The sequence below is a fragment of the Pteropus medius genome, unplaced genomic scaffold (genome assembly GCF_902729225.1).
Source record: "Pteropus medius unplaced genomic scaffold, Ma_sr-lr_union100, whole genome shotgun sequence".
In the NCBI taxonomy this organism is placed as follows: Eukaryota; Metazoa; Chordata; class Mammalia; order Chiroptera; family Pteropodidae; genus Pteropus; species Pteropus medius.
The window spans coordinates 4,192,659-4,220,145 of record NW_024344434.1 but is presented as its reverse complement, the minus strand read 5'-3'; the positions used below and the strand labels follow the sequence as shown (position 1 = coordinate 4,220,145).

Sequence of the window (27,487 nt, the reverse complement as noted above, 5' to 3'; positions counted from 1 at the left end):
ACAATTTATACATTAGACTATAATGTGCACATTAGACAGCAGAAGCAAGAGCAACAAAAACATAAAATTGACAAGAGCAAATAAAAATCTTTATATAAAATTTCCGGGGTAATTTTACATTTAGACCATATTATTTCTCTGTAATTGGAGTTTGAATAATTATTTCAATCTTTACTATCAAAATTTCTGAAGCACTGGCTCATTTCAAGGCCAAGTAAATTGTGTCCTTTTTCATTACACAAAGTTGATTGAACACCTACTACTTACTACACTTTGAAGTATGGAAAATAACAAGGTGAATCAAATTGGTTTCTTGTCCTTAAGAAGCAGCCAGTTCTGGTGAAGTGGAGTGACAGATGACATAATAAAGCTATATGCAACATAGATATTGTGGAACAAACAGAAATACAGATAAACTCTTCTTGGTAGGATAGCTTAAGGCAAGCTTCACAGTGGAGGAAATCTTTTACTTGGTATTTTATGGGTTCGTGCTTGTCTTTGAGGACAGTTTTCACTTTGAAGCTTCGTCCTGTTTTCAAGCAAAGGTCTTTGGTAAGTGCTGTAGAAACTCTTCATTGGAGACAGAACCAATACTGTTATTGCTGACTAGACTCAAGAGTGGCGTCTGCCAATACTTTGTGGGCTGTGGCTTTGCCTAGACCATTATTAGAATCATGCACAATTTGAAAAGCTATACAAACCGTCTTGAAGAGTTTTTTGGGAGGATTAGAGATTATAAATATTTAACACAATTTAAATGTTATCTTTATGTTTAACACTGAATTAATTATTTTTGTTTTCTGGAGGAATATTTTATTCACCAGAAAAGATCCTTTGCTGTCACACACACACACTTTGGTAAGCGTAGGTATATGTTCTGTATTTCTAAGAAATATGTAGGAAATGTCAGTTATTGTTTTTTTTTTTTCTTTTTAAAGTAAAAAATAATCTGAGTAGAAATGTAACACATTTTGCCCATCAGTGTTTTTTCCTTGTGCTTACCTCTAAATTGCTACACCATTTGGAAATGTTTCTCTTAAAATTCCATGTTAAATTTCTCTTCCAAGTGCCTGAATAAATTTGCTATCAACTTCAAAAGTACAAAGTAATTTTTTAACTTTATTGTAAAAAAAAAAAAAACTAAAGTGCATAAAATTATATTTTTAGCAAATAAAAGCTCTTTGGAGATAATTTAGAAGAAAGAAACAGGCTCTGCAATAATAATCTGAAACATTTGGGACAGTGTTCTATTCAGAGCCAAGAACGTCGATTGGATTTCAAATTTCAGTTTATTTCTATGGCAGTGTGGCATACTGTAAGAGTTCAGACTCTGAGAGTAGATGGACATAGATTTGAGTTCTTGCCATGTCTGTAATTAATTATGTGTTGGCATGCCGTTTAACCTCTAAATCTTAGTAAGTTCCTCAATATTGTCAGACTAAAATAATACCTTCTAAAACAGTTGTTAAAAAAAAAGAATTGTTGAGACAATCCAACAAGATTGTGTGTGTGAGTGTGTGTATCTGTGTGTGTGTGTGTGTATGCTTAGCAGAGTGACTGCTTGATTAGTGATAATTGTTATTATTGTTTCATTGTTGTTAATATTATATATTTTGACAGAAGTAATACATTATTATACATTATTAAGGTTTCTCAGTCTTTTCTCTATATGTGTACAAATATTACTTGTTTGAAATGAGTATCCAGGATATCCTTGAAAGAAAGGGTGTGCCAAAATAAAGTTGAAGCGATGTTCAAAGGGTATGGAAGAAGAAAGGGCAGTTGCCTCTGTTTGAAAAAGCAGGCTAACCCTGTCTCAGTTCAAATGGCTTTCTTTCCCTGAAGTGGCCTAGCTCTCTTTAGCTACTTGATAGTCACTAATTCATTTTTCATGACTTTACTCAGGGCCATTTTCTTGATCAGACCTTTTCAAACTTTCATCATCTTGCACCTTTCTTTTATCTTCAACCCTGTAGAGCTGACCACTCCACCCTTGAACCAAGGCTCTGCTATCTCTAACATGTGCCTGACATATAATAGATGGTGATTCTTTAAATGGAGGCTTAAGTATATGTATATATTCTCTTAATATGCTGTAAATCCTTCCATTTTTTTCTGTACCTCCAGAACCTAGCAGATTATAAGAATCTGATATCCTTTTGATATATGAAGGAATATGGCAAACTCTCTATATTATGAAAAATGAACAGAAGTCCGATTGCTGCTGCATATCGTTACCTTGAGTTAAGATAGTAGCCTTTGTCTGCTATATTACTGAGCTATTTCTGCAATTAGAATAAACTATCAGAAAGTGTGTCATGATCCCTTGCTCTGAGCCCAGTATCCCATTGTGTGGTCCTGAAAACCAAATGGCATGCATTCATTTGAATAAACTGGAGTGGAACAGTCTTCTAAATGTAATAAACCAACCCTTCTGAGGATGGCTCCATGACTATAATTTTAATACAATAAATAGCAATCTAGGATCACATGTTTGATGGGCTTAGAAAGGGAATGGACATTGTTCTGCCATAGTCAGCTGGGGGGCATTGTTACTATAGCATTTACTTAGTCCCTATGGAAAAGGGATTATGAGTTTAAAGTAATTTGCTCTGTGAAAGCTTTAGGAGTTCTGATAACCTTTTTTTTTTTTTTGAAATTTACAAATGGGTTGAGAAACCTAAGGACAGTTTTACAATAAACAAAGGTGCACAACAGGTCGATTTCAGCATTGAGAATAGGGTACGCTGCTGATCATCAATAATGAGAGAAAATTTGTTTTGGTCCAATCTTATTCTCACTCCTTTGTCCCCCCACAGTTAACCTCCTGCTTGAGACAGCCTTCTGTCATCACTCTCATCTTCATACAAAGTATGATTATTTTATCTTTTCACAGCATACTCTTCTCTATTATCCATTTTTTGTTCTTTAATTCCTCTAAATATCTATGCTCATTGTTATCAGTAAACTTTACTGTTCTTAATCACCTCACTCCGTTCCTTCTACATACTTGGAGTGCCTTGATATTTTTTTACCCTTCTTGCAATTTTTACTATTGTTCCACCTCTTTACTAAAGCAGTAGTTAGGAAACTGTCTTAGTATTTCAGTCCTCAGTAATTGTCAAAGCTCGTGTACAGTCTATCCCAGTTGTTTCCAAATCTCACTGATCATCTAGGCCTTTTAATCATCCAAAGTTTTAGGCTACGTTCATGGGTATTAAATTTTGATAAGTCTAAGTTCATATCAGGAATGTCTAACTTTTATAAAGCACTCCTAGTGCTTTTGATTGTCAGTTGGGTTCGTGGTAAGAACATATGTTTACTATATATTTTCTGCTTAAGTACTGGCCTCTTTCATCTAATATAATTTAATTGTTCATTGGTTCAATTATTTCAACTTTGGGGGTCTTTTAAGAGATATTGGAAACTTTTTGAGTTTTGAGGGTATATATTACTTTTTTATCTCAAACAAGGTAATAAAATATTTTGAATTGAGTTGATTTTAAGGAAATAATTCTGGTTATTCATTTCTACTGTTGTCCTTTTTAATTTACTGAAAGCAAAAGTGCACTTTTAGTTCTTATGGTGAGGCGCCCGTTTAATGAAAAGTATCATTGGTTGGAGTAAATAAGAGGAAAGCAAACTTACTGACAATGTTTTAGATCAGCTAAATAGGTATGAGGCTAGAGACAGAAGAGTCCTTGACATTTTATTTCCAACAGTAAGACTGGCTATGTAATCATTCTGGTACAAAACAAAAAAATGTTAGAATACCTACACACGTGTGCAGGAGTGCACCCACACACAATTAATCCTCTTTTTTGCACAGTTGCGATATGTAGGGATTCAGTTACCATGATTTAGATAAACAGCATCAGTCCTCCAACACTATGGTTCAGATTTCAGTTAATGTGGTGTAGTAGCTGGGTATAATCTGCATAACATACAAACTTTAATGCCAGCTCATCAGTCCACAAATCACTATGTAAATAAAAGATGTATATCATGACCAATGACCAATCACATTACTTCTTCAAAGTCTATAATTGGTCACTGCATATCTTTTATTCAGTTCACAGCAAATAACATAGTTGTGTTGCCTCCTTGTGTCAAATTAATAAACCCATGTGATGTTTTACAAAAATAAGTAATCAAAAGAAGAAAATGCCAACAAAGATAGAAATGCATCAAACAAGTGAAAAGTGATAATGCCTGAAGTGAAGAGTGAATGGAATGTAAATGGAACTGTAGAAGCCATTGCTGGTGTGAGAACGTTGATGTCGCTTCCATTCAAGAGTGTGTAAATATGAAGCCAGAGAAACTTAGTTAAGAGGGATTTATCGACATTATTGAGGAAGGTGGCTTTGACAAAACAGATGAAGATGTCCCCATGAAAGTGACGCAGCATAGAAAGCTTCACATTAAAGTAACTCTCAGATATATTTCATGATATTTAAGGCACAATAGATGAACTGTTGGAAGCAGATCCAAACTGAACGGGGTGTGTGACAATTCACCAAGGCATAGAGAAGAAACTTGGCATCTTTAAGTTATACGATGGGAAAATAAAAGATAAGCAGTTCAAAATATTCTTAATAATTTTCCTACAAAAACAAAAACATAAATTTTAAACCTCAATATTTCTAATGTTTTAAATTATATTACAATGCAAAGTGAAATGAATCTACTGGGTGTGGAATGGTGATAAAAATCTGGAAACTCAATTAAGAAGTGATCAGATCACTCTACAGTGACATGTTGAATGTATATATTCTAAGTCCCTACCTCTGTATTCAGCATCACATATAAACTAAGGGCAGTGGTATTTTCTTTAAATTCCTGTCTACGAATTTAGCTGTGAAAGCTTAGGGGTTAGATGTGTTAACTGTTTTTGATCTTGAAACAAATAAATTGTAAATAGATTATTTTTATATATTTTTATAAAATGTTATTGGATATAACATAAACACTATATCAAAATGTTTGTGTGATATAAAGGTAAAACCATTGAGTTAAATGCCAGGTTGTAGATCTCAATTAGAAAATACCTGGTTTTAGATAATTGACGGATTCTTGGGCACACTCATCAATGCTCAAATATTAGATGTAGCATATCAACCACTTTAAACACTATTCATTAAAGTCTAGTTAGAATCTTGGCATGGTATTGGTGTTTGTATACAGCAGAAGATGGGGATACTGAAAGAAGACAATAATGAAACGTGGAAAAGAGAACTAAGACTTGGAGAGTTTTAGAAATATGGAAAGCTGCTTGTCTAATTTGAAATTTTCTTGTTCTAGTTCTGAAACTTTATTCAATTTGTGTGCACAGCTGTTTTGAAGTAAGGATTGGTATTTAGTTCAATTAATAACTTTTTCTGCCAAAATGACAATTAATAATTCATTCTCCCAATAGTCAATTTAAATTTTAGATTTAATAAACTGTAAGATATGATGATTTTACAAAGTATAAGATGCAGTATTTTTCTAAAGAAGTCTCATTGGTGATTAAACTGCATGAAGTTAAATCAGAATACAATTTGTTGATAATTATGTATCAAAAATGCATACTTTTTAGAATAAGAGACTTCAAGTGTCATCTAATCTGGTCCCCTACATGACTTCATCTGTTGAGAAATTTCTATGGGAAAGGTGATATTTGAATTGGCTCTAAATTATGGTAAGACATTCCCCAATATTACCACGAATATTCTTGGTGAATCACACTTTTGTAGAGTGTAGAAGGCAGAAAACTAAACTCTATTTCTGCTGTGTAGCTCCTTTACAAATGAAAGCCACTCTGTGATTTAACCACTTAGATAGGTTTCCAGCTGTAAAGTAGAAATATATTTTGCCAATTTCTATGTGTTATAGGGCAGATTGAAGTCGTGATCCAGAGCTCTACCAAACCTCACCTCATGCCCAGATATTTTCTTCTGCAGCCACTACTTATTTGTAATACAATATTTATTGGCCCAACTAGCTGGAATCCATCTCAGTTCTTCCCTGGGGATTTCAAATCATGACATAGGTTCAAAAAAGAGTGTCCATGGATTCAAATGGAGTGAAAGTGATTAGAAGAGAAATTTTCTCAGCCACAATAATTGTGTAAGTGAATTGAAGTGTATTTATAGATGATCTAGTTGGGTCTAAAAGAGCAGAGTTTCATTTCCTAAGTGTTCAGATTGATAAACATAGCTTTGGTATAGCTTATTTATGACTACAATCTCATAGATAAATGTCTCTTTGATGCTTTTATTAATGGAAAGAATGCTGGATAGAAAAGCAGATGGCCACTTAAATATTCATAATCCAATGTCCCTTTACCTTAATCATATAGTAAACAACAGCTTGCACTACAGTGTGTGAAATGCATTAAGAATATGGCTAATGTATTTAAGTTAATTCAGTCAGGAATAGTTGTGAATTTTGAAGGTGGTAAATAACTGTCTTGTTGATATTGTATAAGCTGTCACTAAAGAAAAGAACAAAAATGGCACAGCATTTTTGCTGTCTAAATTTTCATTCAAACACAATTTAATATCTTTTGTAACATGTATTTTATTAAATGCATTTTATACACTGCATAGTGCCAAACAGCTGATATTCATGCACCTTAAGACTAAAAGTCATATATGTTTTATAGTATAAATTAATAAGTCTCTTTATATCATTAGGGGCTCAAACTGAAAAAGTGGGGAGATAGGCCTAATAATATGGATGAAATTTCAAATTAAACAAGTACCGTGATTTAAAAAAAATAGTATGAATAAGCACAGGAAAACACACTAAACAACACTAATCTTTAGAGAAATGCAAGTTAAATAGCAATGAACTATGATATGACTTCACATTCATTAGGATGGCTATTATAAAAACAAACAATAGAAAATAAAAAGTGTTGGCAAGCATGTGGACAAATCATAATTTTTGTGCATTGCTGGTAGGAATGTATAATAGAACAACAGCTGTGGAAGACAGGATGGTGGTTCCTCTAGAAATTAAACATAAAATAATCATATTATCCAGAAATTCCACTTCTAGGTATATACCCCAAATAATTGAAAGCAAGGACTGGAGATATTGTATACCAATATTCATAGCAGCATTGTTCACAGTAGCCAAAATGTAGAAACAACTCAAATGACCACTGGTTGATGAATAGATGAACAAAATGTGGCATACACATGCAATGAAATGTTATTCAGCCTTTAAAAGCAACGAAGTTCTGATACATGTTATAATATGAATAAATTTTGACAACATTATGCTGGCAGTAAGACAGACTCAAAAAGACAAATATTTCATGATTCTATTTATAAAAAGGTACCTAAAACAGTCAAATTCATAGGACAGAAAGTAAAATAGTAGTTACCAGGTCCTGGAGGTAAGGAGTAATGGGGCATTATTGTTTAACGGGTATTACTTTGAGAAGATGAAAAGTTTTGGAGATGGAGAGTGGTTACGGTTGCCAATGATGGAAAGGTACTTAATACCACTGAACTGTATGAACCAGTGAACATAATTTTATTTTGAAAAATATGCTCTAAAAACATAGCTAACAAAACAGAATTTCAGGAACTTTTATTACATATGAATAAATTCAGTTTTATTTAGAGTTTAAGAAATGCAATTCTATTTATCTGAATCTAGATAGCTTTGTCTTTCTTCTAGGTGGCAGTTATTAGAAAGAAACAAAATTCTTATTGAAATATCTGGTTTTTCAAACGGACAGAATGATTTTATTTATTAACCTTAAATAAAATATAAATGACATATATGTGTGAATATATGTGTGTTTGTGTGTAAGTATCTGAGTACAGTGCAAAATAAAGCTCAATGAAAATCAGGAATAAATTACATATAAACATATAAAATCTGTAGATAATTTTTTATAAAAATAGAAATGATATGAAGCTTGATAAACATTTTAGATCACATTTGAAAATTTATGCTGCCCTTCTAAATTCTAGTTTATGCTGAGTTATCAAATTATAGAGTTGCTGGTTTTGATTTTTACAGTAGTAATTGCATACTTTCAAAAAGAAATACTTTAGGTGCTACTTATTTTAACTATTTTGTGAATCAACTAGTTCTTTTCAACATCATTTTTTTTTTTTTTTTTTTTTTTTTTTTTAGTATTATGCCCATAAAATAAACCACCTGCCCTGGAAGAATTTGTCACTTAGAAAGAAGTAGTATGTGCGTGAGTGTGTGTGTGTGTATTTCCATGTATTATATGAAATATTATATTAGTGACGAGAGAGTTTTTTCTTTCCTAAAAAGTAAATGTTTCTTTCATTAAGATAATAAAGATTGTTGGACTGACGTTGTTTTTCTCTTACACTGGTTTTCAGTAAGGTAAATGACATATTCAACTGCATGAACCATGTGAAGCTTCATTTACCTATTTTATTCCTTTCCTCCCTTTTTTTTTAAATATATATTTTCTTTTTATCTGTATTTTCTGCTTTCTAATTTAACGTTATGTAAATTTCATTATTTCACAGTTCAATTTCTTATTTTAACTCCAATATTAGATAACTGATAAGCCCAGATACAATAAATTAAATTCTAAGTTAGTTACCAGAAAAAAAATTATAAAATAAATAAATATAATGTTAAGAGCCAAAGGTATTGTTAACTAATTGTGCTGTATGAATCCAGAGACAGGAACATATACTTACAGCAGGATGTTTCTGCATGCTGTGCTTTTTATGACTTTGATTTAGCTATTTGATGTGGGATTTGATAGTAAATAAAGGCTTTGTTATGTGAAATTGTGAGGACTGGAGTTAGGAAGGGTTTTTCTATGTGACCAATGTATGTCTATTTGCAATTTGAAGTCAGATGAATGATTATATCTTCTAGGAAACTCTTCTAATTCTACCTGTTCATGTTTAGAATAAATGATTACTATGATTTTTTTTTTTTTTTTATCTTTCTGAGACCCAGGTCAAGACAAATTTCTTAGTATTTTGCCCTGGTAAGTGAAGGTTTTTTCTTCACTAGGCTTGTACTGTCATAAAGGCTTAGATTTAATGCAGTAGCCTCAGTTTGCCTTGAGTGGATATCAAAATCCAATTCCTTAATTGTAGCTAAGTCCAGTGCTCCTACCGCTTCTCACCAGGGCTTTTACCAGTCAGCTCAGCTGCCTACTACTCTGGACGTCCACTTTTATTCCACTTTTTTTTTTTTTTGCAAGCACAACTGTACTCTAGTTTTGTGTGAATGTGTGACTGTGTCTATGTGAGTGTATGTGTGTATTCCTAGACGTTATTGTAGAAGTGTTTCTGTGTCCACCTAAATCTCGGTTTTGTGAAATCGGAACTTTGTTTTATAATATTCAGTGTTCAGTGGAACACTGTTTAAGATTAGTAAGAGAGGAAGGAGATCAAAATGTTGTCTTTGGAAGTCTTTTTTGATTATGTGCATGTGAGTAGATTACAAAATAGAAGACAGTAGATCAAGGTGCTATTTATTTAATGTCGTTGAGATTACTGAGAGATATCAGTTCAGTTTAAAACTGAACACAAATCTAAAAAAAATGCATTCCGTCTTTTTTGAATTTATAGAGCTCCTCCCTGCAATGATATTAAAAACTGTTATCACAGACTTTTTTTTTTCTCAGAAGGGATTCATAATTGAGAGAAAGCTAAAGGAAAGAAATGAGCCTTTAACACTTGGCAGCATTATCAATGTTTGGTTTATTATTTATGAAAAGAAGAGTTGTCTTTCACAGTTCTATATACTGTATAACTTCAGTTTTACCTGAGATACAGGATTAGGAAACTAGGGATAATAAAGTCTAGATAAGAAGAGAAGGTTTAACAAGGATTTAGGCTTTTGGTGCATATTGTAAGCTGTTTTACTATTCATCCTTATTTAGTTCGTCTTTTTTATTTTATAGTCATGCTAACAAAAAACCTTTTAAAAATTAATAATATATTCTAATAAGTCCTTTCTTTGATTTGGTGAGTTGGAATTATGAGAGTCACATGATTTTCATTAGTGTCAGTGACTTGTACAGATATTTTAAAGTGAATTATTCAAGACTTAAAACAATTTGAACATGGTTTGTTAGTGCTTTCAACCTTCAAGGCAGAAGATATATAGCAGTAGTAAATGCTCCCCTCCCAGACTTTTATCCCTTGGTGCTAAAAATTTATGATTAACAAGCATTTTGTTGATGTTGTTCTATAAAGGGAATGGTCTTCAAATTCTTAGACATTGAACATGTGGCAGTATGCTAAAGATTTAAATTCAAAAATATTTTAATTCATTGGAAATTTGAGTACTATTATGTGAATAAGCAGTGATGAACTGAATAGACATTGTCCTTGCTCTGAGATTAGAATCTAGAAGGGAAGATGGATATTACATTTGTGTTATAGATGTGATATATCTTATATAAAGAGAAGTATGGGGTTTTATGAGTGCTCATATCAAAGTGATTTAAATCAAGATGACAGTTTTCAAATGTTGTTCCCAGACAAGAAGCACTAGCTACACCAAAAAATTTCTTAAGAATCCAAATTCTAGGACCCTGCCTCAGACCTAATAACTCAGAAACATTAGGGCAATCTGTGTTTTTAACAAATCCTCCATGTGGTTCTGATGGCTAACGTTTGAAAATAAATAATCTAGTCTAGGTTTTCTCAACTCGAGCACTATTGATATTTGTGACAGATAATTTTGGGTTGTAGGACCTATGGCGTTCACTGTAGTCTGTTTAGCAACATTCCTGGCATCTAACCACTAGATTCAGGTACCACCTCCCAGTTGTGTAAACCAAAAATGTCACCAGATATTACCAAATATCCCCTCCCTACCTACACACACCAGATAATGTTCAAATGACATGCTTTGCCCTTTATCTTTTATAGTGCAAGGTAAAAAAATCTCTGAAACAAGTAAAAAGGAACTCTACTATGTTTATTCAACACAGGAGTTCTAAATAAATTTAATTTCAAGTCTAGACAGAGAAGATCTAAGTTCTGGTCACTTTAGTTTCTCATTTTATTTTATTTTTTCTTCTTTCAACTTTTTTTTTTCTTTTTTCTTCTAACTTTTCTCCTACTCTCCATCTGTATATTTCTTTCCCCTCTCTTTTTCAAAGTATGGAGTAAATAAGTACTCATAGATTAGTACTGTTTTAACCTTAAATAGTGACTCATTCTGTTCATGTTCTAGACTTAACAATTTGAGGAATCTCATGTAATTAAAATGAGATTTATTTTCATATAAATTAGATGGAATCGCCTGCTCATTCCTGCTCTTTGAACATAAGAAAGTAAAGGCTGTAATTTTCATTTTGTCTTGCATTAATCATACATCAAAGTATTCTTATCAATTAATTATATAGAATCCTGTCAATCATAGACTACCTTAGGCATTCATTTTTTTTCCAAGCCTTTTGCTATAGTTACTCATCGATTGTATTTCAAAACCTTTTCCTAAGCCCTGGTTATGGTGTAGGAAGATGTTCCAGTTTCTTATGTGTCTGAAGCAGACTCCAAAGTATTTTACTTTTCTTGATTTCAAATCATAGCAGGTCCTGTTTGAGGACAGATTGTTAAGAGCCAAGTAGATAAAAGTAGTTGCAATTAAAAACTGGATATCACTACAAGTGTGGCAGTAATGCATTCTAGTAGGTTCATAACCTATGTGCACTTGCTAAAATAGTTAGACCTGGATGATTCCACAGTTTAGTTATGCTAGCAGGCCCTTAACAGGATTCAGTTCTCATTAACATTTGGCTGATACTAACTGATAAGGGTCAGTGAGGGTCAGGGATATTTTATCTCTACTATTAGATTCCAGAGCAGAATGGTAGTAATATAGCCATATACCAAAAGATCATAAATACACTGATGATGATGGTAATGGTAATAAGAAATAATATGTAGTTGGAACAAACTTTAGACAGGTACGTTTCAAAGAGAACAGAGGTTCGAAAGATATGGCTAGTATTAGAATAAACATAATATCTAGATTTTGAATAAAAGATTTTAGACATAACATCATCTAGAATTTTTTTTAAAGAGCTTTTTACTGGTGACAGTGTAGAACCATGGTGGGGAGGGAAGAGACTCAGTGCCAGCCAGCCCCAACCCCTCAGGGCAGGTGCAAAATGGAAAAAGAATCACAAATACAGCATGGGGTAGGGGGTTAGAGATTCAATAAATTGTGGTCAGCAGGGGTAGGCCCTGCTCATAGTCTCGCACTAGCTCCCAGAATTCTCAAAGATACAGATGGTAAAAATCTGTGATCCCTTAGGCTTATTCATGAAAATAAAATCTCATGTCCCTAATGAACCCAGAATCAGAAGACAGAGAATCAGGGACAGTCAGAAAGGAGATAGCTGAAAGTGATCAGGTAAAAACAGGCAGAGAAAAGACAGAGGAGGAGAGACACTTAGGAAAGAGCCTTCCAGAGACTTCCTGAAACAACCAGAGGGGCTGAAACAGGAAAGAGACAACTAGAGACCCATAGAGGCAGAAAAAGGACAGCCTGAGACAGGCTAACTCAGTTTCTAGAAGCATTGTTTCCAATTCAAGAGCACCCTTTGACAATCAATGTAATCCAGACCGAGATCGCAGAAGCGCTCACACACTCACGTGAGGACACAGCCATGTGTAATATATTTATTTATACATAAAAAATATAAGTGCCTTCTGGAAACCAGTAAAGGGATAAATAGCTATGAGAGGGATCTGGGTTCACGGCAGAAGCTTAGGACTGTGAGCACATCGAATGTTTTCCATGCGGCCTGGAGAATAGCATGGTCCACCCCTCATGTTAAAAAAAAAAAAAAAAAAATCATTTGCCTCATAATAAAATTATCTTGAGGTGAAATATAAGAAATGACAGGGTAGGGTAGCCCAAACCAAGATTTGAAGCTGGGCGAGATGGGGGAAGAAAAACTAAGCCCCCTTGAGTTTGCTGTTCCAAGAATACTGGGGTTAGTGGTCAAAGCCTCAGCCCTTAAATCTTCGTAGATAGAATGTCAAACCCAAAGCAACCTCTCCTTGCTCTTTTTCTAGAGAGAATGATGGGGTGCCAAGGGGAGGGGGAAGCTGGCATACTACGCTAGGGAAGGATGACGGACCTTAAAGAAAAAGGCCAGTATTTGAGGACGGGTGTTCTGAGGAGAGAAGCTACACTGAAAGGTTAACTTTTACCCACTTCCAATTGATTCTACCATCCACTTGAGTCTATTTCACTGCTGAAGATAGAAAGGACGCAAAATGGGGGAGGGGAGACCAAGGAAAGGCTCTGGGGAGTCGGGGTCACAATCCTTCTGGAAAGGTTCTATCCCACTGGCCTCTACCCCACATTTGGCAAACTCGATTTCACCATATTTATAGAACGCTCCAGCAGGACAGGCATCACACCGCCCCCTGCTGCCTGAATCAGAGAGATCCAACAAGGAAGGCCTGGAGGGGAGGGTGGAGAGGTAGGGAGGCTTGGGGTAATACTGTAATCAGAAAGGAGGACTGGAGACTGAATTTGGAGGGATCCCTATGAGGTGAAATCAGTTTTGCTGAGAGGGAGTAGCTAGACAGAAGGAAGATTCGCATTTCAGAGTAAGTCTAGTTGAGGGGAGGAGATTATCATAGGGGACATCAACTTACCCTCTAAAAGAGGCTCAATTCAGAGGATGATCTGACCTCGTTGGATAAATAAGCTAAGGTCTGGGAAATAGGGATAATCAGTCTAGTTACCCAGCTGAAAGGTGGGTGTGGGAGAGATTATCTAGGTGTGTGTAGCATTTCCTTAATGAGCCTCTCTAGAGAGGACACCAGCTCACTGCCAGCACCTCTTTTCCACCATCCCATTCCATCCATTCCCAGAGGTTGAATTGAGGTGAGAAGAACAACAGGCATCTTGGAGTGTCCCTCCCATCCCGTACCTCCAATGTCAATATCTGTCTGGCCCCACAGGGCCACAGAAACAAAAGAGGGTACGAAATACAAGAAGGTCCTCCTGTTTAATGGTAGTGACAGCAACGGGTCAGACAGAAGAGCCAGGGAAGCTACAGGCCTGCTTTCTCTCTTCCTATCTCTCTCTTCCTCCTTCTCTTCCAAACCTCTCTCTTTCTTATATGTTTGTTTTGTGCCTAAAGAGTTCACAGAGCAAGAAGAGAGGGGTAAGTTCAGGGGGTCAGAATCTGGTCACTGCCCCTGCGTTGGGCTCCCTCGAACTCAGCGACTGCCAATAGGCAGGTGAAGACAAAGTAGGAAGGGTTAACGATGTGGAAGGGGTTGTGGGTGTAGGACCTGAACTTGATATTATGTAAAGATTGAAGCTGTCAGATTTGGGGGGGTGCATCTTGGCTGGTCTGGAAGGGCAGGAGAGGTGATAGCAAGGGCTGCAGCAGCAAGTGGAGCCATCTTTCTTACTGGATACTGCCTCTAGCAAATCTCTCATCTCTGCCACTGACTTGGCCTGGGCTCTCCATCACAGGAGATCTTGCTGGCCAGTTTGTGCGTCACCAGCACACTCCAAATATTCCTTCTCCTTTTGGAGCTCATTGATCTCAGACGCCAGTTCTCCATTTTCTTTCTCCAAATGATCTGTCTCCACCTAGAGTCAGTCACCTCCTTCTGAGGGTTCCGACACTTAGCTAACGCCAATTTGTTTTCTTCCCCACAAACCTTCATTTCTCCTCCTCCTGAGTAAGACTCTCCTCTTGGAGTCTCCTGGGCAGGTCTAGTTATCAACTTCTCTCTTTCTTAACTCGACTATACAACTATGCACATTTTAAGATTATATTTGTCGTAATGTTCAAAATGGGAGATTACACAAATATAAACATAGCATTCTCTACTTTAAAAAAATGTTATTTCTCATTTAATATCAAATCCTGTGCTATAGGGACCAGTGTTCTCGTGGTTGTCTTTCTCATAACGAATATGAGGCTTATAGATTGTAATCTGACAGAAATGACAAACCAACTAAATGACAAAGTGCAGGCCAGGGATTTCTAACTCGGAAGCCGGTGGTTTTCCAACTATATTGCTTGTAGCATCTATTCCCAAAGTCTTCTGTTTAAATGGGATTATCACTTCAAATATGTTCATTAAAAATTGATAGTATAATAAATAAATTATCCAGTTATTGAGGATGAATAATTAGAACTAGATGGGAAAGGCTAAAACTTTAGAGTTTAAATATATATAATTTAGTCTTTAAGAAAGTTCTACTGAAAAAGTTTCTATTTCAATATGACTGTAACTTCCAAAATTTTAATTAAGTGTTATTAAAAAAGCATCCTCATAGATTTTATCAGTGTGCCAAATTCTTTGAAAGCATCCTGCTGCTTATCTTCTAGCTCCTTTATATGATAAAATGTTTGGAGGCATTGACAAAATTGTCATTTCCACTTTACTATTTTTATTATATTATATGTGAGAGAAATTACTTAGCTAAAAATGCTGTCAGTGGAAGATAGCTGAAAATTAAGAAAGTATGGTCAGTCTCCTGAATTAGGTACCATGATAATTATCTTTTAAGTATTTTATTCACTTTCAATAAAGAAAATTTTTTTGTGTGTACTGGTTAAGTTTAAATACTTTTTATTTAAGATGGAACATTATGTATTCAATGATGAATAATGATAAAAATCTACGTGTAATACAATGCTAATACTTATATATTTCTGTACAGATAAATTTGGAACAAATGTATCATTTTTCGAAGGAAGAAATATAATCTACCTAGGGGTGTGTGTGTGTGTGTGTGTGTGTGTGTGTGTGTGTGTGGTGTGCATATTCATTAAATCCCAGAAAGACTGAACCGAAAATGACCTTAGAGTCTTTCCAGTCTACCTAGATCACTTTACTGGTTAATGAATGAGAGCTGGGAGAGCTTAGCTTAAACTAAGGATTTAAGTTCATATGGTTTGTTAGTAGCAGAGCCAAGACAAGAACACAGATGTTCTCATTCAATTCACTTCTCTTATTACCCTGTCTGCTCTTTAGTTTTATTTATATTAATTTATACTCACTTTGAACAAAAATACTATGATACTTTTGTTGTCCTGCTATGTTTACTCTTGAAGGGTAATTATGTGGGCAAACCTGACTTGACTAAAGGCAGGAGATTTTATTTGTGTAACATCAATTTATGATGACTCTCAGTGACCATCTGAAAATGCTATAGTGTGCTTAAAAACCTAGATCTTCACTTTAAACAACTTGATTAAAGAGGACCTGTGCTCCCACCCTTTTTAATCTGTAAGAGTTTTCTCTTCCATTCAAGCTGACTGAATTTAGTTCACCATAAGTAGGACTGTCCCTATAATTGCTTCATGGGTTTAAGGGCTCAGGATACCACTGACACACACGATGACTGGACTCCTCCATAATTTCAGACATGGAAATGGGCTGTGCTTCTACCTACAAAGTTTATGGACCTGCCTCCATAGTTCCTCATCATATCCCAGTCTTCCTCACGTTTTTTGTAGACTTTCATTATTTCCATAGACCCTTTTCTTTTTAAACTCATTTTTAAATTCTCTAAATGTTTGTGCTTTTGCAAATTTTTGGATAAGATCTGTAAATGTTTTGTTGTTTTAACATCAAAATAATAAAAAATAATAAAATATAAAATGATCAATAATAAAAGAAAGAAATCCTGCCATTATCAACAGCGTGGATGGACCCTGAAGGCATTACCTAAGTGAAATAAGTTTAACAGAGTAAGACAAATACTGTATGATATCACTTATATGCAGAGTCTAAAAAAAAAGAATCAAACTCATAGATAGAACAGACTGGTGATTTCCAGAGGCAGAGGGTGTGGAATCAACTATAGTTAATAATACCAATATTTTATATTTTAAAGTTGCTAAGAGTATATCTTAAAATTTCTCATCATAAGAAAAACAATTATAACCATGTGTGGTGATGGCTGTTAACCACATTTACTGTGGTGACCATTTCACAATATATGCACATATCAAATCACTGTTTTACACATGAAACTAATATAATGCCAAATGTCAATTATATCTCAATATAAACCCTTTAAATATACTGCTGGCTGTGTATAATCATGAAAAGAAGGGTAAAGTATTGTAGTGTTGTGAAATTTACTTTTTTAATTTTTTCTTTCTTTTTTTTTTTATTAGTTTCAAGTATACAGTAGGTTAATTAGACATTTATATAGCTCATAAAACAATCCCCCTAATTGCTCCTTCTCTCCTCTGGGTTTCCACCTAGCCAATATATTAATACTAACTGCATTACCTATGCTGTGCTCCCCATCCCCGTGACCTTCTATCGACTACCAATTTATACTTCTTGAATCCTTCACCCCATTATCCCAGCCCCCCACACCCCTTCCCCTCTGTCCATCACCAAATTGTCCTCTATATTTGTGAGTCAGATTTTGATTAGTTTGTTCTTTTTGTTCCTTAGATTCTACAGGTAAGTGAAATCATATGGTATTTATCTTTCTCTGGCTGACTTATTTCACTCAGCATAATAACCTCTAGGTCCATCTGTGTTATTGCAAATGGTAAGATTTCATTTTTTTAATGGCTGAATAATATTCCATTGTATATATGAACCATAACTTCTTTATCCAATCATCTGTTGATGGGTATTTAGTTTACTTCCATATCTTGGCTATTGCATAGATCTTTATGAATTTTTGTTTTGGTTTCCTTTGGATAAAAACACAGAAGTGCAATTGCTGGGTCAAATGGTATATCTATTTTTAATTTATTAAGAAACCTCCAGACTGTTTTCCATAGTGATCGTATCAATTTGCAATACCACCAACAATGTATGAGGGTTCCCTTTTCTCCACATCCTCATCAACACTTGTTTTTCTTTGACTTATTGTTGATAGCCATTCTGACACGTGTCAGGTGGTATCTCATTGTGGTTTTAATTTGTATTTCCCTGATTATAACTGACTTTGATCATCTTTTCATATGTCTATTGGCCATCTGTTTTTCCTCTTTGGAGAAGTATCTGTTCAGGTCTTCTGCTCATTTTTTAATTGGATTGTTTGTTTCTTTTTGTTGTTGAGTTGTATGAGTTCTTTATATATTTTGGATATTAACCCCTTATCATTTGTGAATATCTTCTCCCAATCAGTAGGTTGTCTTTTTGTTTTGTTGATGGTTCCCTTTGCTATACAAGAACTTTTTAGTTTGATGTAGTCTCATTTGTTTGTTTGTTTGTTCATTTATTTATTTATTTATTTTTTTTAGGCAAGGCAACCTTTGACGTCACACATTGCAAGGAGCTTGTCAACTTACAACCCCTTATTTTTTTATTTTTTATGCCTAAAACATCTGGTCTTCCTGGGTGGTCTCCCATCCAAGTACTAACCAGGCCTGATCCTGCTTAGCTTCTGAGATCAGACGAGATCAGGCTTGTTCAGGGTAGCATGGTCATAGATGTTCCATTTGTTTATTTTTTCTTTTGTTTCCTTTGCCTGGGGAGATATATCCGAAAAGAAATTACTGTTAATAATATCAGAGAGTTTACTGCCTATGTTTTATTCTAGCGTTTTATAGTTTAGGGTCTTATAAGTCTTTAATCCATTTTGAGTCTATTCTTATACGTGGTGTAAGGAGGTGGTCCAGCTTCATATTTTTGCTTGCATCTTTCCAATTTTCCAAACGCCGTTTATTGAAGAGACTGTCTTTACCCCATTGTATATTCTTACCTCCTTTGTCATATATTAAGTGTGAGTGTAGGTACGGATTTATTTCTGCGCTCTCTATTTTGTTCCATGGATCAATGTATCTGTTTTTGTGCCAATATCATGCTGTTTTGATTTCTGTAGCCTTGTAGTATAGTTTGATATGAGGTACTGTGATACCTCCAACTTTGTTCTTTCTCAAGATTGCCATGGCTATTCAGGGTCTTATATGGTTCCATATAAATTTTGGGATTATCTCTTCTATCTCTTTGACAAATATCATTGGTATTTTGATAGGGATTGCATTGAATCTGTAGATTGATTTGGGTAGTAAGGCCATTTTAATGATGTTGATTCTTCCTACCCACAGTATATGCTACTATTTATTTGGATCTTCTTCAATTTCTTTTTTCAATGACTAATAATTTTCTGAGAACAGGTCTTTTACCTCCTTGGTTAATTTGATTCCCAGGTATTTTATAGTTTTAGACGCAATTGTAAATGGGATTGTTTTCTTAATTTCTCTTTCTGAAAGTTTGTCGTTGGTGTATAAAAATGCCAGGGACTTCTGGATATTTATTTTGTAACCTGCTACTTTAAAGAATTCATTAGTCAGGTCTAACAGTTTTTTAGGGGAATCTTTAGGGTTCTCTCTATATAGTATCATATCACTGGCAAATAGTGAGAGTTTTACTTCTTCCTTTCCAATTCTGATACATTTTATTTCTCTTTCTTGTCTTATTGATGTGGCTAAGACTTCGAATACAATGTTGAAGAGGAGTGGTGAAATTGGGCATCCTTGTCTTGTTCCTGATCTTAAGGAACATGCTATTCTCCTTTCTCCACTGAGTATGATGTTAGCTGTGGGTTTGTCATATATGGCCTTTATTATGTTGAGGGATGTTCCCGCTATTCCCACTTTGCTGAGAGTTTTTATCATAAATGGATGCTGGATTTTGTTGAATGGTTTTTCTGCATCTATTTATATGATTATATGGTTTTTATCTTTCAATTTGTTAATGTGGTGTATCACATTAATTGATTTGTGGATATTGTGCCAACCTTGCATCCCAGGAATAAATCTAACTTAATCATGGTGTATAATATTTTTAATGTATTGCTGAATTAGGTTTGCTAATATTTTGTTGAGAATTTTTGCATCAATGTCCGTAAGAGATATCGGCCTATAGTTTTCTTTTTTGTAATGTCTTTGTCTGGTTTTGGAATCAAGGTAATGGTGGCCTCATAAAAGGAGTTAGGGAGTCTTCACTCTTCTTGAATTTTTAGACTAGTTTGAAAAGAATAGGTATTAATTCTTCTTTGAATTTTTGGGAAAATTCACCTATGAAGTCACCTATGAAGTCCATGACTTTTGTTTTTTGGGAAGTTTTTGATTACTGATTATATTTCATTGGTGGTAATCGGTCAGTTCAGATTTTCTGTTTCTTCTTGACTCAGTCTTGGAGGTTGTATGTTTCTAGGAATGTGTCCATTTCTTCCAGATTGTCCAATTTGTTGGCATATAATTGCTCATAATATTTTCTTATGATCCTTTGTATGTCTGTGGAGTCTGTAGTTTTCCTCTTTTATTTCTGATTTTATTTCTTTTGAGTTCTCTCTCTTTTTTCCTTGATGAGTCTGGCTAAGCATCTATCAATTTTGTTTATTCTTTCAAAGAACTAGCTCTTGGTTTCATTAATTTTTGTGTTGTTTTTCTAGACTCTATTTCATTTATTTCTGCTCTATCTTTATTATTTCCTTCCTTCTATTAACTTAGGGCTCTGGTTGCTATTCTTTTTCTAGTTCTTTTAAGTGTAAGGTTAAATTGTTTATTTGAGCTTTTTCTTGCTTCTTGAGATAGCTATGTATTAATATTGCTATGAATTTCCCTCTTAGGACTGCTTTCGCTGTGTATCATAGGTTTTGAGTCATTGTGTTTTCATTTTCATTTGTCTCTAGTTATTATTTTTATTTCTTTCTTGATCTCATTAATAACCCATTCATTGTTTAGTAGCATGTTATTTAACCTCCATGTGTTTGTGTATTTTCCAGTTTTTTACTTGGAGTTGATTTATAGTTTCATACCATTGTGATCAGAGAAGATGGTTGATATGATTTCAGTCTTAAATTTATTGAGAATTGTTTTGTGTCCTGACATGCGGTCTATTCTGGAAAATGTTCTCTGTGTACTTGAGAAGAATGTATATTTTGTTGCTTTGGGGTAGAATGCTCTGAAAGCATCTATTAAATCCATCTGGTCTAGTGTGTCTTTTAGGCCCATTGTTTCCTTGTTGATTCTTTGCCTGGAAGATCTATCCATTGGTGTCAAGGGGGTGTCAATCTGTTCTTCCTTTATGTCAGTCAATATTTGCTTTATATATATAGGTGCTTCTGTGTTGGGTATATGAATATATGAAGGTTATTTCTTCTTACTGTATTGATCTCTTTATCATCATGTAATGCCTTTTTTTGTCTCTCATTAGTCTTTTTTATCTGATATAAGTATTGCTACCCTGGCTTTTATTCATTTTCATTTGCATGAAATATCTTTTTCCATTTCCTTACTTTCAGTCTGTGAGTGACAGTTGATCCAAAGTAGGTCTCTTGTAGACAGCATATGCATGGATCTTGTTTTTTTATCCATTGGGCTACCCAATGCCTTTTGATTAGACATTTAATCCATTTACATTTAAAGTGATTACTGATAGGTACATAGTTACTGCCATTTTATTATTCATATTTGTTATTTCTATTTTCTTTTTACACCCTCTTTTTTTACAGAAGTCTTTTTAACATTTCCTGTAATACTGGCTTGTTGGTGATGAATTCCTTAAGCTGTTCCCTATCTGAGAAGCTTTTTATCTCACCTTTCATTTTAATCAAAAGCCTTGCTGGGTAGAGTATTCATGGTTGTAGATTTTTGCTTTTCATAACTTTAACTATTTCTTGCTATTTCTTTCTGGCCTGCAAAGTTTCCATTGAAAAATCAGCAGACATTCTTATGGAGGTACTCTTGTAAGTAACTAGCTGCTTTTCTCTTGCTATTTTTAAGATTCTCTCTTTAACTTTGATCTTTGTTATTTTATTTATGATGTGTCTTAGTGTGGATCTGTTTGAATTCCTCTTGTTTGGAACTGTTTGTGCTTCCTGAACTTGTATGTCTAATTCCTTTGCCAAGTTAGAGAAGTTTTCTGTCATTATTTCTTCAAATAGATTCTCAATTCCTTTCCCTCTCTTCTCCTTCAGTACTCCCATGATTTGGATATTGTTATATTTCATGTTGTTCCAGAGAGCTCTTAAACTATCTTCATTTTAAAATTCTTTTTTTTTTCTTTTCGTTATTCTGATTGAGTCTATTCTGCTACCCTGTGTTCCAGTTCGCTGATTCAATCTTCTCCTTCGTCCAATCTACTGATGAATCCTTCTAGTGTATTCTTCTTTATTGTTTCTATGTTCTTTTTTATGCTTACTATCTCTCTGTTGAGGTTCTCATTGTGTTTATCCATTCACCCTCTAAATTCGTTACACATCATTATAACCATTATTTTGAACTCTTTCTCTGGTAGGCTGCTTGCCTCCATTTCATTTAGCTAATTTTCTGGAGTTTTCTCCTATTGTTTATTTTGTGGCATGTTTCTTTGTTTCTTCATTTTATTAGCCTCTCTGTGTTCATTTCTATGTGTCAGGAATATTTGTTTTGTCTCTTAACCTTGGCCAGATGGCCTAATGTGGAAGGTGTCCTGTGTGGCCCACTGATCTCTTATATTGGGGGCTCTGGACATGATTTTTGTGTGGGTTGTGTGTTATCTTCTGTTGTTGCCAGGTTTTTATTGTTGTTAGTACATCAGTGGTTGGAATTAACACTCAGGCTGACTAATTGTGGTAATTGGCTGCACCCACAGGGTGAGTTGTTGTGTGGGGGCTGACCTCACTGAGTGGGATTTATCCTAGTAGGCTTGTGTACTTGTAACCACCCTTTGTGTGTTCCAGAGTTAGGGCTAGTCAGAAGTTGCTTTGTTGTCTTCTGGTGCCAGCCTCTGGATGCATTGGTTTTGTGGCCTCTTGGGAGGGTCTCCCCATAGGCTTAAGTCAGCCACTGCTTTTGATTGGTCAGGGCTAACTGGTGGGAACTACAAAGCAATCCACAGATAGTTGTTACCTATGTTGGATCTATAGGTAAGTGGAAGAGACAACGCTGTAGGCAAAGGTCTGGTTATTCCCCATCCCTGACCTAGGGCAGTTTAGTAGAGGAACCAGTGCTCTTCCAGGTCTGAAACTGCCTGTCAGTTGCCCGTAAGTATCTGAAACTGGAAGAGCCTCTAGGTGATATGTGTGTTGTGTGATACAGGGACCCCGGGAGTCTCCTGGGTCTATCGAGTAAATTTCCCCTGCCACTGCAGTGTCAGTTTACATGTCAGCACTGTCTCTGTGACTCCCTGTACAAGTTTTCAATCGTAGCAAGGTCAGCTGCTGCCCACCTTAGGCCTGAGTGCACCACTCCAGGGCAGGGGCAGCTGCCTGTCAACGTAGGTCATGCACTCTTTGTATTGGATGGGGCAGGAGCCCAGGGAATCAAGGGCTATCAGACCAGTATAGACCCCTGTGATCTCCTCAAGAGATATTGCAGCTCGTACAGGCAGCAGTGGTCCACAACTGTTTTCCCCGAAATGCACTCACAGCGCTAGCCAAGGTCTGTTTCCTGGGCAGACTGCACAACCCCAGAGCCAAGCAGGGTACAAGAGGCTCCCTGTCAATTGGCTGCAGGCACTTTGTGGCTTGAGTGAAGCAAGGTCTCAATGAGACAAGGTCCATCTGGCCAATACAGCCTCAGTTTTTCTGCAACTTCTGTGCCCGGGCGTTCCCACTGTCAACACAGATCACAGTGAGACCAGCTGCAGTCTGGGGCAGTCCCATAGACCCCAGTGCTCCCTGTATGCAATATTGCAACTCTTGCAGGTAGTGGAAGTCTGCCTGCAACTGATACCATGCAGCGCCTGCCTTTGAGAATTGGGACCCAAGGCGGAGGGGCAAGACAGTGACTGTCCACTTTCAGTGGGCCGCCTGGGGCAATTTGTGGTTAGAGTGATGGGGCGGGGTCTCAGGGAGACAAAGGCAATCCGTAGGGCCTTAGTCTTGCTGCAATTTAGGTACTTGTTTGGCATTCCTGCTGAAGTCCCAGATCAAAGCAATACCATCTGCTGTCTGGGACCTGCCCACCAATCCCAGTTATCTGCCCAAGTTCCTGTTGGCAGCAGTGATCTGCCTGAAACGATCTCAGAATGAGCGCTCACAGTGCTGGCTGCCAGATGCAAAAGCTTGACTCTGAATCAACTCAAGGCGTGGCAGCCATCCATCAACAAAAGCCCCAAACAATCTGCAGGTTGGGTGGGGTGGGCTGATCTCCTCAGGCCAGTAGCTCCCTAATGGCCTGTGGAAGGGATCTGCACAGTGGAGCTGGTGCTATCTGTAGATTGTCCGGTAGCAGGGCCAGACTAAGGCACAATGGTGGCTGCCCTTTTAGCCCTCGTTCTGGCGCCAGGTAATGCAGAGTTTCTTGGTATGAATCCCATGTGAGCCTCTGACCCACCGCTGTTGTCCTGGGTGTCTGCAGGTCAGAAAGTCTGTGCATGGGTCCTTCAAAGGAGCATTTAGGGCTTTAGTCTCTTTCTGTCTCATCCAGACGGCTGGAATCCTCTCTGTTTTTTACAGTCAAGAATTTTTGGAATCTCCTCTTCTCTGGGCTGGAACCCTGAGCTGGGGAGCCCCTAAATGAGACCAGGAAACCCCTCTCCTTCAGGAGAGCCTCTGCGGCCTTGCTCTCTCTCCAGGTGATCCTCCACCATTCGGGGGTTCGGGTCCAGCTTAATTGGCAACTTTGCCCCTCCTACCAGCTTCGATGTGGCTGCTTTACATTATGAGACATAGATGTTACAAACAGCTAGACTTCAGGTGATTTTCCATATTGATTATTTTATAATTTGGTTGTAATTTCAATGCAGACCTGGGAGGAGGTGAACCCTGCTTTTACGTAGTCCGCCACCTTCCTAGTCTCATGAAATTTTTAAGAGTGCTTTCTGAATACAAAAACCAGGCAGGAAAAATATATATAATTCTTGCTATATATATATGACCAGAAATACAATTGACAAAATAAGAGCAAAATTTGTGCCTGAAAACTAAAAACTGTTGCTAAGACAATTTAAAGATTTGACACAATTTTTATTAAAATTTCAGTAAACTTTTTTTGGAGGTACAAATTGATGAGCTCCTAAAATTTAAATAAAAATTCTAAAATAGCCAGGATGATTTTGAAAATAAAAAAAGAATTAGAGGACTTGCCCCACCTGGTTTTAAAACTTGATAAAGCTACAGTAATTAAGAGAGTATAGTGCTATCATAACAATAGATGTAAATCAGTGGAATAGAATTTCAAGCCAAGGAATAAGGCTTTAGATTTATGGTCAACTGATTTACAAAACCAAGGTGGCAAGGTAATTCAATGAGAGAAAAGACAGTATTTTCAAGAAATGATGATAGAACAAATTGTATATCCACTTGCAAAAAAAAAAATGTGAAATTGGATGTTTATCTCAAATAATAATAAAAAAAATTCTTGAGAACAGATTAGATATAAGACATAAATGTAAAAGCTAACACATCAAAACTTTTAGAGGAAGGTTTCCAAGAGAATCTTTGTTACCTTGGTTTAGACAAAGGATCTTAAATGTGACAACAAAAGCATGATTCATAAAAGTAAAAATTGATTAACTTGATGGGACACTGCAAAGAGAATGAAAAGACAAACCATAGACAGAGAGAAAATATTGCAAAGCTTATATCTTATAAGGACTGTATCTAGAATATATTTGAAAACTCAAAATTAAATATTAGGAAAACAACCAATACAATTTAAGAAAGGGGCAAGATCATAACAGATGTTTTCCCCAGAGAACACATATGAATGATAATAAGAGATGAAAAAGTGCTCAACATCATCAATCCTTAGGGAAATACAAATTAAAACCACAATGAAATACTACTACATACCTATGAGTGGCTGTAATCAAAAACATTACCAAGTGTTCACAGTGATGTGGAGAGACTGGAACCCTCATTCATTGCTGGTGGGGAAATAAAATAGAGCAACACTTAGGGAGACAATTTGACAATTACTTTAAAAATTAAATATATCAGATGACCTAGTAATTCATAGTTTAGGTATATGTCCAAGCACAGTGAAACATATATTTATGCAAAAACTTGTACAGGAATGTTCATAAGAACATTCTTTTTATAGCCAAGCATTGGAAACAATCCAAAAGTTTAACAACTGGTGAATGAATAAACAAAAAATACTTATATCTCTGCAGTAGAATACTAATCAACAACAAAAGAACATGCTACAAAATAGAGGGACCTGAAACATTATTGCATGATTAATTCATATGATATGTCTAGAAAAGACAAATTTATAGATAAAAAGTGAAGATTTTCTGATGCAGGACATTACAGCCAACCAGCTCAAGAGAATTTGGGGAGAGAGATGGAAGTGATCTAAAACCAGATTATGGTGATGATTGTACAACTCTATAAATTCATTACAAATCTTTGAATTTTACACTTTCACTGTATAAATTTTAAGGATATACAGAGAAAGGGGGTGGAGGAGAGAGAGAGTTACCTTTAAAGAACCATCAGAGCCATTTCCAGATAAGATCTCAGCCTCTTAATTGGAGGAAAGTTTTAGGAACATGATTATTTCACTTGTGACAGGAACAAGGGAATTTTAAAGAATAGAGAAAACATTTTAAGGATAATTCAATTCCATTTGTGTGTTAAATTCGTAGAAAAATGTTTAGAAAAAAACAATTTTGCTTGAAAAGATGGATCTAAGCTGTCTTCTTGGACTGAACAACAACAAAAAAGAGAAATAAATATGTAGAAAGTGTCATCAAATTGAGTAAAATCTATAACCACTTTCTACAGTCCTATGTCAACTATGAAAAGGAATAAAAGTGAAGAGGAAAATATGATAGGAGAAGATATTTTATACAACTAATTACAGGCATCGCTCAAAGATATTGCTGTTTTTGGTTATAAACCACTGTAATATAGCAAATATTCCAATATAAAAGTTATGTTTATACTATACTGTTAAGTGTACAATAGCATTATATCTAAAAAAGCAAAGTATGTATTCTTAATCAAAAAATGCTTTATTACTAAAAATTTCTAACCATCATCTGAACCTTTAGGGAGTCATAACTATTTTGTTGGTGGAGGGTCTTGCCTCTATATTGATGGCTGCTGACAGATCAGGATGATGGTGCTCTTACTTCCTCCACTGAAGTCTTGAACCCTTCAAAGTCTTTCATAAGGGTTGGAATCAACTTCTTCCAAACTCTTGTTAATATTCACATTTTGACCACTTTTCATGAATCACAAATGTTCTTAATGGCATCTCCAATGGTGAATTCTTTCCAGAAGATTTTCTATTTACTTTGCCTGGATCCAGCAGTGGATTCACTATCTATGGCAGCTATAACTTACAAAATGGATTTCTTAAATAATAAGACTTGAAAGTTGAAATTACTGCTTGATCCATGGGCTGTAGAATCGACGTGATGTTAGCAGGCATGAAAACATTAATCTCATTGTACAGCTCTAGCAGAGTTCTTGAGTGACCAGATTCATTGTCAATGAGCAGTGATAGTTTGAAAAGACTCTTTTTTTTTTTTCTGAGCAATAAATCTCAACAATGAGCTTAAAATATTCAGTAAACCATGTTGTAAACAGACGTGCTGTCATCCAGGCTTTGTTG

The 27,487-nt window shown here is 35.5% G+C and overlaps 1 protein-coding gene and 1 pseudogene across 6 annotated transcripts in view; one reads left to right on the top strand and one right to left on the bottom strand.

Annotated features, from left to right (window-relative positions):
- Positions 1–27,487, top strand: part of DPP10 (dipeptidyl peptidase like 10) — a 457,935-nt gene that overhangs the window by 100,525 nt on the left and 329,923 nt on the right. The window lies entirely within an intron of this gene.
- LOC120610400 (uncharacterized) lies at positions 18,302–18,420 on the bottom strand (annotated as a pseudogene).